Raw genomic sequence first — 13,430 nt, 5'->3', positions numbered from 1 at the left:
GCAAACCCTGTTTTTTCTTTGTCTTGTCTTCAGTCTTCCACATCCTTTTGTATTCTGTGTTGAAGCCAGAATCAACTATGCAGTATTTATAGTGATGTTACTCTCCTGATAAAGTATTGCACAGGCTGTGGCAACAATCTAGGGCTCAGCAGGGAAGCTGTGAGACAGCTATTTTTGTAATGTTTAAAATTATACTAAATTAATAAAAATAAAATCTCCTGCTGGGTTTCCAGTTTTAAATAGCACATTGTGGTGTAAATTATCAGAGCATCAGGGTTCTGCTAATTTAGTACATATTATAACACTGGAGACATTAAAAGATCATAGCATTTTTCATTTTAAAAACAACACTGTGAACTGGCTGAATAATTTCAATAGTTTATACTAAGAATGGCTAATATATGCTCAATGGGATAGAGGGAAATGGGAAAACTGCATATCATAACTTTTATGGGTTTGAAGGTATAATTGTTTAGAACTCTGTCAGAGAGGATTCTGCCTGTTCCCCAGATTATGACAGTCTAACTTACTAAATTATCAGCTCCTAAAATTAGAATGGTACTTAAAAATAATAACTATACTTAATTTTGTATTAAAGCAAGATGATATACTTCCTAATTAAAAAAAAATGATTTAAAATAAGAGAAATTCCATTGTCTCATACCTGTACAGGAAACTTCTGCAAAGTAATGATGAAAATCCTACCACAAAACATATATTAGGTTAGACAGTCATCAAGCATACACTTTTGAAATCATCAAGAAAGTATCCACTAACTAAACTTACAGAGAAGGCATGAGCTGAAAGTAGTTAGTCAGATGATGGGCAGCATGAAGTGCTAATGTGTGTGCAAGACCAAGACCTAAGCAGAATAAAAGAGAAAGGTGATGGCACATGTTTCCAGAAAAACAATGTCAAAAAATACAAATGTCCACTTGACAGTAAACCCACGTATTGGCTTCTTAGATATTTTCCACCTATTCCTAGAAAACTCTTGTGGCCATTCATCCCTGATAGAAAAGGATCAGATTAATGGCAAGAAAAATGTGTCACTGCAAACCAAACTGTCTGATACACTTTGACAAGGTTAGGTAGGTTGATTACAGCATTAGTGCTTTGCAAGTACGTATTGCCCCACCCGTGGCTGGAGCTATGCCCAGAATAATGGCAACAGGACATTTGTGGGGAAAGTTCAAGCAAGACAATGGGCTGAGCCATCTCTTCTTCGCACCATTTTTTTTTTTTTTTCAGTCTGCTTTTAAAAAGCTAGAAGCTGTGTTTGAAAGCATGGAAGACTTATGACTACTGCTAGCATTTGTGTTTGCTCATGGCAGACTATTTATTTTGAAAAGTACTGCTTGTTAAGTAAATAAAAGACAATATAATTTTGGCAATTACTATGTTTACAGGGAGCTGGAACAAGGTGAAAGTCACTGGCATTCTTGTTGAGCTAGCTGATAAAATGTGACTTGAAATAATGTGTTACTAGTGAAGTCATGCAAAAAATTCCTAGACCCAGTATACTGAGACCATGTCCTCATTGTGAAGAGAGCAATATTCATACTGTGGCAGTCTAATATGTGTGTATCATAAAATACTGAACAAGCAAATAAAAGCAAAATAACTGCAACTTCTTGGGATGATTTTGGACAGCAGTTTATTAAAATTTACATGCAAAGCAGATCACTTCTTTTAGAAACCTTGAGTCTGAAAAAAAACCTTCTTTTCAAGCCCCATCAAGTACTACTTTGCTGGCTCACTTGGATTTTCATAAAGGGTGAGTTGATTTAGAACACCACTGAATTCAATAGAAAATCCTAAAACTCAAATCAGCGCTGCTGTTGTAATGCAGCAAAGACAATGACCAAGATACTTAAAATAATTAATTTTTTTTAATCAGAAACTGACAATTTTAATACAAATTGTATGACTGAATAAAAGCTTAGATAATGGGGACTGATTGATTAGCAACTTGTCCCTTTCCACCAATCTTGTGGCAATCAAAGGTCAACTTGGCACTTGGGAGAGCAGCAATTGAATTCTTGATTTTCAAAATTATTCTAAATTATTTGAATCTGGTTTTCAATATTATAGGTCAGTATAAAGATCATTGTCTACACTGGATTCAGAAGTATGAATGTTAATCTTGAGTATATGAAATCAGCTTGATTTTAATTTCTTACTAGGCTTCCAAATCAAACTTTCCTTTGTGATGTCAAATTCTGATTTACTAGCCAACATCAGTGACAGTCAGAAAATCATATGAAAGTTCCCAGGTTTTGAAGCTTCACCACTGTGAAGAGATTTCTTTTGCTACCACTCAGGAGTTCTGTGCTTCCCTCCTTGCTGCTGGAGTGGGGATAACACATTTTCCCCCTCCCCCAGAGGACTTCAGAGAGGGTGAAGAGTTTTAATCCATGAGATATCTCACGAATGGGGCTGTAAAAGTTACCTCTGTAGTAGTATGAACACTGAGAGTAAGCCATAAGTGAGGCCAGCTTTGCTCCTTGCTCCCTGAAGCAGGGAGGCTGTGCTCAGCTGGTCTGCTGAGGGCAGACTCCTCAGATGGGAACTCACTCTGCAAGCCATACCATGCCCATATTGTGCCAGTGAGTGTGCTAATTATTAATTCAAACGATAAATGCAGTGCCCAAGTTGAACTTATACCCTGCCTTTGTGTAATTTGTTAGTACAGTAAACTTAGAAAAGAGAAGCAGGCAAAAAAGACACAGGGAAAAGGACACATAGATCCATAAACCTAGTTAGAGATATATGTTTTTGACTCATATATTATTTTTCTCGGGTTACTGTTGAGCCTCTATGAAGCCATATTTTACTGACCTTCTTCCAGAAAAATCCATGTCTAAAAAAGTGGCCATGCAAATTTATCTGGCTTTATTATTAAGAAAGTAGTATTCAATATTAATAAATAAGTAATATTTAGACAGTGCTTGTTATACTTTGGGTACAGTTGAAATATAAATATTGCCCCTATGAACACACTGAAGAACAGGGTTTTGTATTTTTTTTTCAACTACAAATGCTCAAATACTCACAGTCTTGGTGGGGAAAATGCACAGATACATGGAGGAAGCAACTTGCACCTTACTTGACACACTGGAATAACCTGTGTGATGATATATTTTTTCTCTATGGAATCCAACATGGCTCTAAAAAGGCCTTTATCTCTGATGTGTTCCACAAAGCTTAGTGTTGGAGGCTTCTGTTCACCTCACAGACTGGTTGTCTGAGTTTTCACCATTATTCTGAAGCACTTGTTATTATTGTTTCCAACCCTTGTCTTCTCCCTGTTTCATTCCTTGTGCTGGCATGTATTCATATGGATTTTTTTAACAGTTATTAATTACAGATGATGTTTCTTCTTCACACTTGACCGCAAAACCAGACTGAAATGGACATTTATTAATTTATTGAATGGAGATGCAATGTAGTGTGCTACCAGTTCATATGCTGCTCAGGTAGGTTTTGAGACCTTTCTTCCCCATCTACTGATCCATAATTTATTAAGTTAGGAACTCTGTCAAAAAACTGAAACTATAGCTCAGCAGCACTCATTGCCACTTCCATCATTAGAACTGATTCATTTTCCCTTGATGCAACCTAATCAAGGAATAACCTGACAGAGAAATCTTACCCTCCATAAGACAGACAGATAGTTACCACTTCTTATAAGAGAACTCTTTCAAAAACTAAGCAAATACAAAATTATGAACAAGAGCAGAGAACATTGGTATATCCCAGGGTTGTGAGTATGCCTGCTTATTTAAATTATGATGAAAATATTGGGAGGAATAAGAAGGTAGCCCAAATTTGTCATATAGAGATTTTTTTCCAAGACACCAGCTTTGTTGCAAGGAGTTTAAGATCAGCTGAATGGTGCTAAGAAAACACAAGATTCTGGATAGCCCATTGTCCTGGAGAAAAGGAGGAATAAGGTTTCAAAATGCATTTCCAGATGCTATGTTGAATCACAATCTCCATGGAGATAGACTCACATGAGACATTTGTGTGTCTGAAATGAAGTACAGCAAAACACAGTTCATTTCTTTTGTCAAATGAATAACAGACAGCTCGTTTGTCAGGAACAAGCACAGGGCTCACAAGATTATTGCTGCTGTGAGTAAAACATTTAGATAGAGCACAGGTAGTAAAATGCTGTGGAAATTTGAGCCCATCCAAGTGCTCTAGAACCTGTTTGCAAGACAGATGTTTGTAGAGTTCTGGCCAAGCCCAGATGAACCAAAATTTTTGAGACATGGTGATAAAAATGAGTACTTGCTTTCTATATAGGCATATGCAGGAGGGAAAATGTTTACTTTTCACCCAACTTTCAAAAATAGGAAAGAGATAAAACAAATTGTAAAAATTAAAGAATAAATCAGAATTCAATGCAAATAACAAAACATGAGTGAGGTGACATCATATTTTTTTGTCTTCTGTCCATGGGGGTTCAAATCCACTAAAACAAAAGTAGGAAGCACAGGTACTGCAGAAGCAGAAATAATATCTGACTGGGTTATTAAAATAAAATTTTACAATACTCTGCTGATAGCATATATTCACAAAATTAATGCTTTTACCATTTGTTAGAAATGCATGTACATGCACTCAAAGAAAAATCTAAGTCTGTAATATGGATAATAAAGAACTCATAGAATATCTTGATTATCACAGTCATACGTAATTCTCTATTCAGCATAAAAGAAAGAACAATATTCCATTACTAAAAAGGTCTTAGGTAAACTAACAAAGTTATCTTAAGGATAAATCTCAAGTTATATATATCGTAGTTTATAGCTCAAAATACTAGTAGGCAGATGTACACTGCTATTATGATTATCTTGCATGACTCCTAATATGACTACAATCTTCTTCAATGATTTCTTAGGCTTCTTCTCATTTTTTTTCTTATGAATTTTAAAGATACCTTGAAATAAAGTCAATAAATGTAAACATTTTTTTGTGCTTCTTTAAATTACTGTCTTTGGCTACAACACTGAAAGCCTTCATTGCTCCATTTACTCCTGTCCAATTTGCACTCCTTCACAATCATTCCCATGAACGGGGAATGTTTCTCTTCTTTCCTTTGGGTTCATATCCTTTGCCAGCATCTACTTTTAACAATTACTGATCTCTACTTCCAACCTATTTTATTTGATACAGCAGATTACTTTGAATAAATAATGTATTCAAGTTCAGCCTTCCTCTTGTAGATTATCCATAAGGAAGGCATTTACAGCTTTGTCTAATTTTTTTGGATTTGAAAGTATTTACTAATTTTTTGTGAGAAATTTTCACCCTATGGCCTCGTCAGAAACCTTGCTGATGTTTTGAATTAAGTCTGGTGTTGATGGCCTAAAGCCAAATGTAGAAGAGTGAACCAAAAGTAAAGTAAAATGCTGTTTCATTTAAGGTGATGAGAAGACCAAATCTGTCTTTTGTTTGTCCTTTCCAGAAAGAGTGAAGAGTCCATATTACGTTCTTAGGGTATGTAATGTGATCATAACAATATGGTCATTAAATAAAGCTGAGCACCTCTTTCAACTCTTCTATAACACTGAACAAAAAGAGAAAAATGCATACAAATGAAAAAAATATTTCAAAATCTTTACTGGATTCAGATTTTATTTCCATACCTTGTGTGGCCTCATTAAGAAATGGTATTGGTTCTGGAGTTAGAACTCTTTGAGGTTGAAGCGCAGGACTTTGCTCTTATGGTAAGATACCTAGAGAAGAACAGAAAACATCAAATATCAAATATCTCTGAAGCCAGAGCTGTTTTATCCTTGATCCTCTCAGTGGTTTCCAAACCTCTTCTTGAGCAAACCCTGTTTCTGTTTCTGTGCTGTGACTGGCTGTCCTGCCTGTCACATCCTGTAATCCAGAAATTTCCATCCTGAGCAGAGCCAGTTCCTCCTAGGGACAGGAAGACTGTCTTCACCTAGCATCTTGTCTTTTTGTTCCTCCCCATGACTTTAACTCAGCTTGCTTTACTTTTCTCAGAGACCACTCTCAGATGATGCCCTGGATTTGCCTCAGCTATCTGCTTCTTTCATAGCTTCCTGCTAAGTTTTTCTGAGAAGTTTTCTGGAGCTATAAACTTAGCTGCTTAAAGCACAGAGAAGCTTCCAGGCACTGAAGGAGGTGAAATTGCTGTAATTCTGCTTTCAGAACACTAAGATGGGGAAAAGGTAGATAAATGTCTAGAAAAGGAAAAAGGCAAGCCAAATTCATAGTCCTTTCACAGGAAAGACTAGTGAACACCCAGACCTTTGCAAAAATGCAAGGCAAGCGCAGTTTCATTAATTTTGAATTATGGGCAGGAAAATAAAGTCAATCAGCTACTGAAATGTTAGACTTGGCTTTAAATAGCACACAGTCCAGAGCAAGATACTCACCATTTTTCTCACGTAAGGGATTGCTCTCACAAAACAAGAAGCTTTTTATGCTCCTATTAAAACTTTCACAGAGAGCCCTTGGTATAGTTACTAGCATTCAAGTCAAGTTACTAGCATACTGGAATACACCTAGACCAAATAAGACATAGTTAGTTAAAAGATGCATATCCACAAAGTCCAAAGTACTCTTAGCCACATGTCATTTGAAACCAAACAAAAAATCCTGCAGAAAAATCTTTCCTAAAAGCAGGTTTCATACTGAGGTTTGCATTCCTGCTCTGTGTGCCAGACTTGATGACCTCTGAAGGAATGCAAATATATAAAGATGAGCCATATTTGCACCAAAAGAGATAATTAAAGAGAGGAAGGAAATTAAAAAAGAGAAAAATACACTGCAAATTTCAGAAAATCTACCTAATAGTGGAATAAGTGGATTGAGGGATAAATGGTCTCCCAAGAGATAGAACAGAAACGCTATCTGCTTGGATTAGTACTAAATGGAATGAACAAAACACTAGAAATTACATTGCAAGGAATAATATTGCACTGCCAGGGGAACGGTCGGCATAATCTAATGTACTGTTTATTTCCAACTCCCCAAAACTGCAGGAGTTAGTATCATGAACACCACCTTTTTATTCTCTCACTTTGTCACTCCTCTACTCTCAAACTCTTTCTTTTATCCTCCCAAGAACTGCTTTTGACATGATATGAGGATATGTCCACCCTGAAAGGAAGTGAAAAGAAGAACAGTCCATGAAATATTTTGGAAGAAGCGCCTGCTCACCATCCTCAGGGCTTATAGCAGGTCTAGTATTTCAGCAGGTATGACTTTTCCAGGAGGTGTGACTGTTCTAGTGGGGTGTCTGTATTTTCTTCCTTTGCCATTCAAATACCTTGAAGAGATATAGGAGAGGGTTACAGAAGCCTTTGTTGCTTTGATGCATCTGTTCTGATTGCTCATCAAACAGCAGTGATAGTCCTAGAAAAGCTGCTGACAAAGAGAATGTAGGAGACTCACACTTATGGGTTTTGTTTCTGTTTTTCAAGGGAGCACTCCCCTTTGGAAACAGCCTTATGACAGCAGGCCAGAGGGGTGACATACGTGTGAACATATGTCAGTGCCCCCCGTGGTAATGTACATGCAAACATATGGCATTGCCCTCCTGGTGCATATTAGCTGTCAACAGACACAGGAAGGACCTTGCCCTGGTTATGTTTCTTATCATCCATATGGTTTTCTATTGCTCCTGATAGCAGATAAATTACAACTACTTCCAAAATCTCTGTCTAATAATAGTTTGTGTTTATTCCAAATATAGATGCTTACTCTTTCCCTTTGGTACTTCCACAGAATTCATTGAGAACCAAGCAACATTTTTTCATTGCATTGCAGGACTGATGATTTGAAAACAGAGGAAAAAAAAAAAAAAGAGACGATTCAACACACACACAGAGCTAAGGAGATGAATATCTGGAAGTAAACTTGCAGCTTGACCCCTGTAACTTGGAATGGACTCAGCCTCTTGGGAAGGAAAAGCCTCCCTGCCACATTGCACACACACCACTGTGGTCAACACAGAAAATCAGGACAGTGGCCCAATATGAGGAGGAAATGCTTCCTAGAGAGTTTTACAAAATGACATGATTCTATGAAAAACTGAGTTGGAAGGTAACAAAGTTAACTCAGCTAGCATATGGACTCATATTTTTCTAAAGAGAAAGTAATCTGCTAGACATTCTATAGTGAAAACTCAACTGGCAAAAGCACAGACCATCTCTAGATGATGCTGAAGTTAATACTTTCAAAGACTAGTTACATGAACTGTGAAGAGAAGGACTCCAAAGAGCAGCTAGCAATGCTTCTGCATTAATTTACTACCTTGTTGTCTATTCCAGACATAATCCCAAACCTCTAGGCAGCCACTTCAATTGGTTCAATCATCAGTCTCTAAAGTGGTGTAAACCACAAAGTGTACAAAATGAGGAGTGTTTGTTTGAAAGCACTACTGTAAGTGACAACCCAAAGTCTGAGAGACAGGAAAATCACACAGCTGTCCTGCCCCCATAACGTCAATCTCCTTGTCTGTTCACTTTCACACCCCAATATCTTAGTCACGCTGCACATGTGGCAGCTGCCATTTGTTTGCTGTGCATCCAAGAACATGCTGCTTGGTTTAGTGTTTCTGTTGACAAAGAGGAAGACATATGCATTGCACTAAAACAAGCAACATTATTCTGAAATTCAGGTCTTAGTATGTTGAAACTCAGGTCTAAATATGTCAGGGCATAGTCAGACATCTGATCTGTCCTTTCCTGTTTGACTGGCAGAAGAACATCTGACCCATAAGATTGCTAGTGGCGCAGATCAAGTTTGCAGAAGTACAAAAGAACAAGGGCAATAGATCACAATCCTTCTTTATATTAAAAAAAAAAATGTTGTGTGTTTGTGGTACTTCAATTCAGCTTAGATGATCTTGTGGCACTGAGAAAAGTCTTCCAACATTGCATGTCAGTAAAATACATTTGAATAGGTTTATGCAGAAGCTCTCAAAACAGTTTTTGATGGAGTGTACATAATACGATTAGCATGAAAAACTCAGCCTAGCAAAGAATCAAGAATCATAACATGAGTTCTATGCTATCAAGAATCATAACATGAGTTCTTAGGATGATTTCAAAAGCATTTTAGTGGATCAGAATTAGTTTTATTATTTTTAGCTGGATTTAGTATAGTAATCGCAAAGAATCAAAAGCTGAGAGTTGTATACAATAGCAAATGCTACATGGAGATAAATATTTCTCACTTTCAGTAATTACTGGAATGATTTGGTGGAATTGTGGTCAATGACTGCTTCAAACTAACTACATTTGTAATAGTCTAGGAATATTATAAAAATAAACAAAAAACAAAAAATTAGGGCGCATTGATGGGGTTGTCTTTATCTTTCAGGTGGAGAGAACTTTATGACAGGAAACAACAATAGGTTAAGGTAAACAGCTTATTTTGCCTACCTTCATATTTCAATACAGTAGTTCAATATACCCACATTTCTCCAAAGACTCGTATTCTGTTATTGAAAGGTAATGGTGGGAACCAACTTAAGAACATGTAAAATGCAAGATTTTTTAATCAATGAGAAGCTATTAATTTAACCAAGCCTTCCTGTAATAATATTGAGACAGACTGTCTGCCTGTTTTTACATTATAGCTAGCTTTGCAATCTGTACAGAATATAATGAGGTGTGTACATTTTGTGAATATATTGATTGAGAGTGGTCCTTAGGAATCTAATGCTGCCAAAAAGTTGGTATTGCTCTATGATTCTTGAGAGGTTTGCTTTCTGGAACAACCAAGTTGTTATTTTAGTAGTTGTTGACTCTTGCCACTACCTACATGTAGAACTCATTTAGTTTATCTTCACTAGGTCACATTAAGCTCAGACTTAAGTTCAGACTTGATGTGATCCAACGGATCACTGATCTGACAGACCCCCATGTTAAACCACACTGATGCATCACTTGACAGGTTCATTAAAGTCATTGTGCACATGTGGTTCTGCAGCAGCAGGATTCCTCAAATTCCCAAACTGCCTCAGCCACTAATCTAAGCAATTCTTGACCTGACATATTTGGAGTCGACCAAAATTTCAAGGCAAATATTTGAGGTGGACAATGTAATTTTTAAGACTTACAGAAACCAAATAGATCTTCTTAATCTAAAAACATGCCTTACTTTAAGCATCTTTATCTCACTTTCATGATGTATCACTGCATTCTGATTTCAGCAGAATCATCCACAGCTGAAATCCAACAAAGAATTATGTTTTTATCAAATGTGGCTTTATCATAGATTTTTAAAAAAGGTTATTAGCTTGGAAGACATAAAGGGAATTTATATATATATATTTATTTATTTATATATATATATAAAGAGAATTTATAGCTAAATATACTCAAATCATTGAAAAATTAAGAAGCTTTTTGCTTGCTGATTTCTTTAACTTAGTTCCATAGTTATTAGGTATATTCTTTGTACCAACTTTTTGGTGTAGTATCTGAGCATCTTCCATTAGCGCATTAAGCAATATAACTAATGTCTGAAACATGACACATACTCTGGAAAAGTTTCACTTTGTGTATGGAAAAACAAAACAAATGTACTGGATTGTGGAAAAAGTAGAATCAGTGATACTTCAGTGTTAAACACAGCTGGCTGGAAAAAACAGGTATTCTGGGCTTTTTGGAAATGTCAAGGTTTTACAACTTGTGCTTATCCCACATTAGGAAAAAGCAGTGAATATATATAGTGAAAAGAAATTTTAAAATACATAAAAATATAAAAGAAATTAAAAGAAATTCTAAAATGATGTCATTCCACATCCAAAGTGGAGCTAATGTTCATATAGATAATATATAATGTTTAGAACAATTTATTAATCAAAAATGTTCGACAGATTTGGTGTCGTGCAGTCTTTTACTGTATCCCTTTTAGTTAAAATGAAAAACAAAATCCAAACTAAAGCAGGACTTCAGTAATCACAGTAGAAATAAATAACACATAAAAATACAGAAACCATAACCTAGGATAGTGTTTAATGGGGAAAGGAGACCTAAGGTGACTGGACATGGGTATGTACCCACTAGCTAACAGTTTATGACAAATGAAACATATTTAAGTATCCTAATTGTCTTTCTGATTTAATAGGATCCAATAAATGGAAACTGTATGGCCAGAATAATGAAAAGAGCACAAAATTTATCTCATTCTGTTGCGTCCTCTCTGTGTTCTTTTGTCCTTTGATTGCACTGGTGGATAATATTATTTTGTTCCCAAGGAAATATGTCCCTTTGATTAGGTTGCAGATATTCTCTCATTTGTCACTGTTCTATCAAGCTATGCCATGTAACAGCAGGAACCCTTGATTATTTAATTGCTTGTAAGAACTCATTAAATCTTACTATCAATCATTGGACATATGGCAAATATCACCCAATGGCATGAGAGGTTTTAACAGTGATCTGTCACTGGGGCATACCCTTTCTTTAGTAGCATAGGCCCTTTGTTTAGTTCTCTGATCATAATAATTTTTAATTAATATTGATTTGTAAAAGAGTGTTCATGCAGTGGCCTTAATCTATGGGTACAAGGATAATCTTCTAACAGGAGCATTTGTAATTCCATATAAATATCAAGGAACCCCATCTAAGAGAGTTTAACCTTTTTACAATGTTTTGTAGATCATGTTAGTCTGATGATAACCTAATTTAGTCTTCAAAGTGGATACGGCTCATTAAGAAAAACATATAAGAACAAGTCACACAATAGGTTTTGCATCAACACCTTGATGGTATCCTGTGAGCTATCTCTGATGATATAAATGCAAAAGACATTTTTCAAAATGCAGAATAGAGGTAGCAACCTGTGCAGCTACTTGTTTTGTCTATAACAAAAATCAAGTCAAAGGAGTGGGAAGTTATTTCACCAAATACTGTTTTATTTCTTCACAGATCCTTAAGGTTTAGGTGTATATTTATGTAGATGGATAATAAAGTAATGAAATAATTTGATTATCACAAAAAGTCCTGCCTGGGATATGTAGATTTTAACATAAGAAAAATTCAGATTCAGCATTCTTTGCAATCAGAACTTTAGCAACAGCTAATTTTACCTCAGGAGGTTCAAAATTAGTCATGGTCAAAAACTAAATAAACTTTCAAAGATGAATGTTCATAGCAGTTGACAATGGAACTACTCCATTTTTCAAATCATAAAAAGAGTGATATTTGACCATTTTATTGTGATGACTACCCTTTTACTCTACTGGACTCACAACCTTTGAATAGTTTATTCATTAGTATTACTTGGAAGTTGCAGGAAGCAAAAGAGAAAAGCCCAACCACAAAACTCTTCTTTGATGATTATATTTAACAAAAAACTTGCTTCCATCTTTCTTATTCTTGATATACTGCTATTTGGAGATAAAAACAGGGTATTTAATCTACTACTTTGTAATAACTTTGTCAAAAATCCCTTTACTTTTGAAAATTTTGTGTCAAAAATCTAAGAATAATTGATAAAGAGAGAAAAGTGGAAACTGGAAGATTTCCATCTCTGAGTCAGGCTTCTATTCACACATGCTACCTGTGATACACAAGGCTCTTTATCTGAGGTGTGGCTGCCTTTGTAAGGTAACACATGCCGTAGCAACAGTTTAGGTTTGGAAGGGTGGGTTAAATTCTAAAATTTGTATGTTCTTGGAACAAAGTTTTGAATATGGATCACAGCTGATGTCAATGTCAATTTGTTTTGTTGTTTTCGTTCAGTGGGTGAGCTCCAAAAAAGAAGAAGAGATTTGAGTGTACAGAAATAGTAAAGAGCCAGACACCTTGCTTTAATACAGAGTGAAAGAACAGCTGTGAGACGTATGAAAGAGAATTAGAATCTTAATACCTGAGATATGTTTCTGCACTTTTAGGTATGGAAATTATCAAGAAAAGAGGCAGAAAAGAAAAAATAATTTTGAAGCTGGATTTTTCTGTGTGCTATTATTTCAGGTTACATTTTGTTTGATAACATTCTGCCTCTACATATTTCTGTGTATTCATCCCTGTTCTGTTAATAGCAGTATTGTACCAGGCATCTGTAATTTGTTTTATGTTATGTTGTCTAATGATCATATCATAGTTCTTCCAAAAAAACCCATATCTGTTTTATGCTTCCATGAGGAGTTATGTTGACTCCCACATTTTGAAATAATTATATTGATTTAAATATCTATAATAATTCTTTTTAAACTTAGTTTCTGAATCTTTGGTTCTTTTCCAAAGAGGATTTACCTATGTCTAAATAGCTGTATGCATACATATGGCCTTGAGGACAGATTATTCAGGTGTTTTGTATTCTCTGATAAAGTGAAGTCTAATTCATTCCTGTAGAGGCAGAACTCCATCCTATAACAAGGGGAAAACCTTCAAGACAGATATTCAGCTACAACTATTATGTACTTA

The 13,430-nt window shown here is 35.6% G+C and overlaps 1 long non-coding RNA gene across 1 annotated transcript; it reads right to left on the bottom strand.

Moving 5' to 3' along the window:
• Window positions 1-799: 799 nt before the first annotated feature.
• LOC128801163 (uncharacterized) lies at window positions 800-6,530 on the bottom strand. The gene is made up of 3 exons (XR_008435144.1): window positions 6,420-6,530; window positions 5,658-5,747; window positions 800-862 (listed from the first exon to the last, which is right to left on the bottom strand). It is a non-coding gene; the product is annotated as an uncharacterized LOC128801163 (long non-coding RNA).
• Window positions 6,531-13,430: the final 6,900 nt, after the last annotated feature.

The sequence above is a fragment of the Vidua chalybeata genome, chromosome 1 (assembly GCF_026979565.1).
Source record: "Vidua chalybeata isolate OUT-0048 chromosome 1, bVidCha1 merged haplotype, whole genome shotgun sequence".
Taxonomy (NCBI): Eukaryota; Metazoa; Chordata; class Aves; order Passeriformes; family Viduidae; genus Vidua; species Vidua chalybeata.
This window is presented reverse-complemented; position numbering and strand designations above follow the sequence as displayed.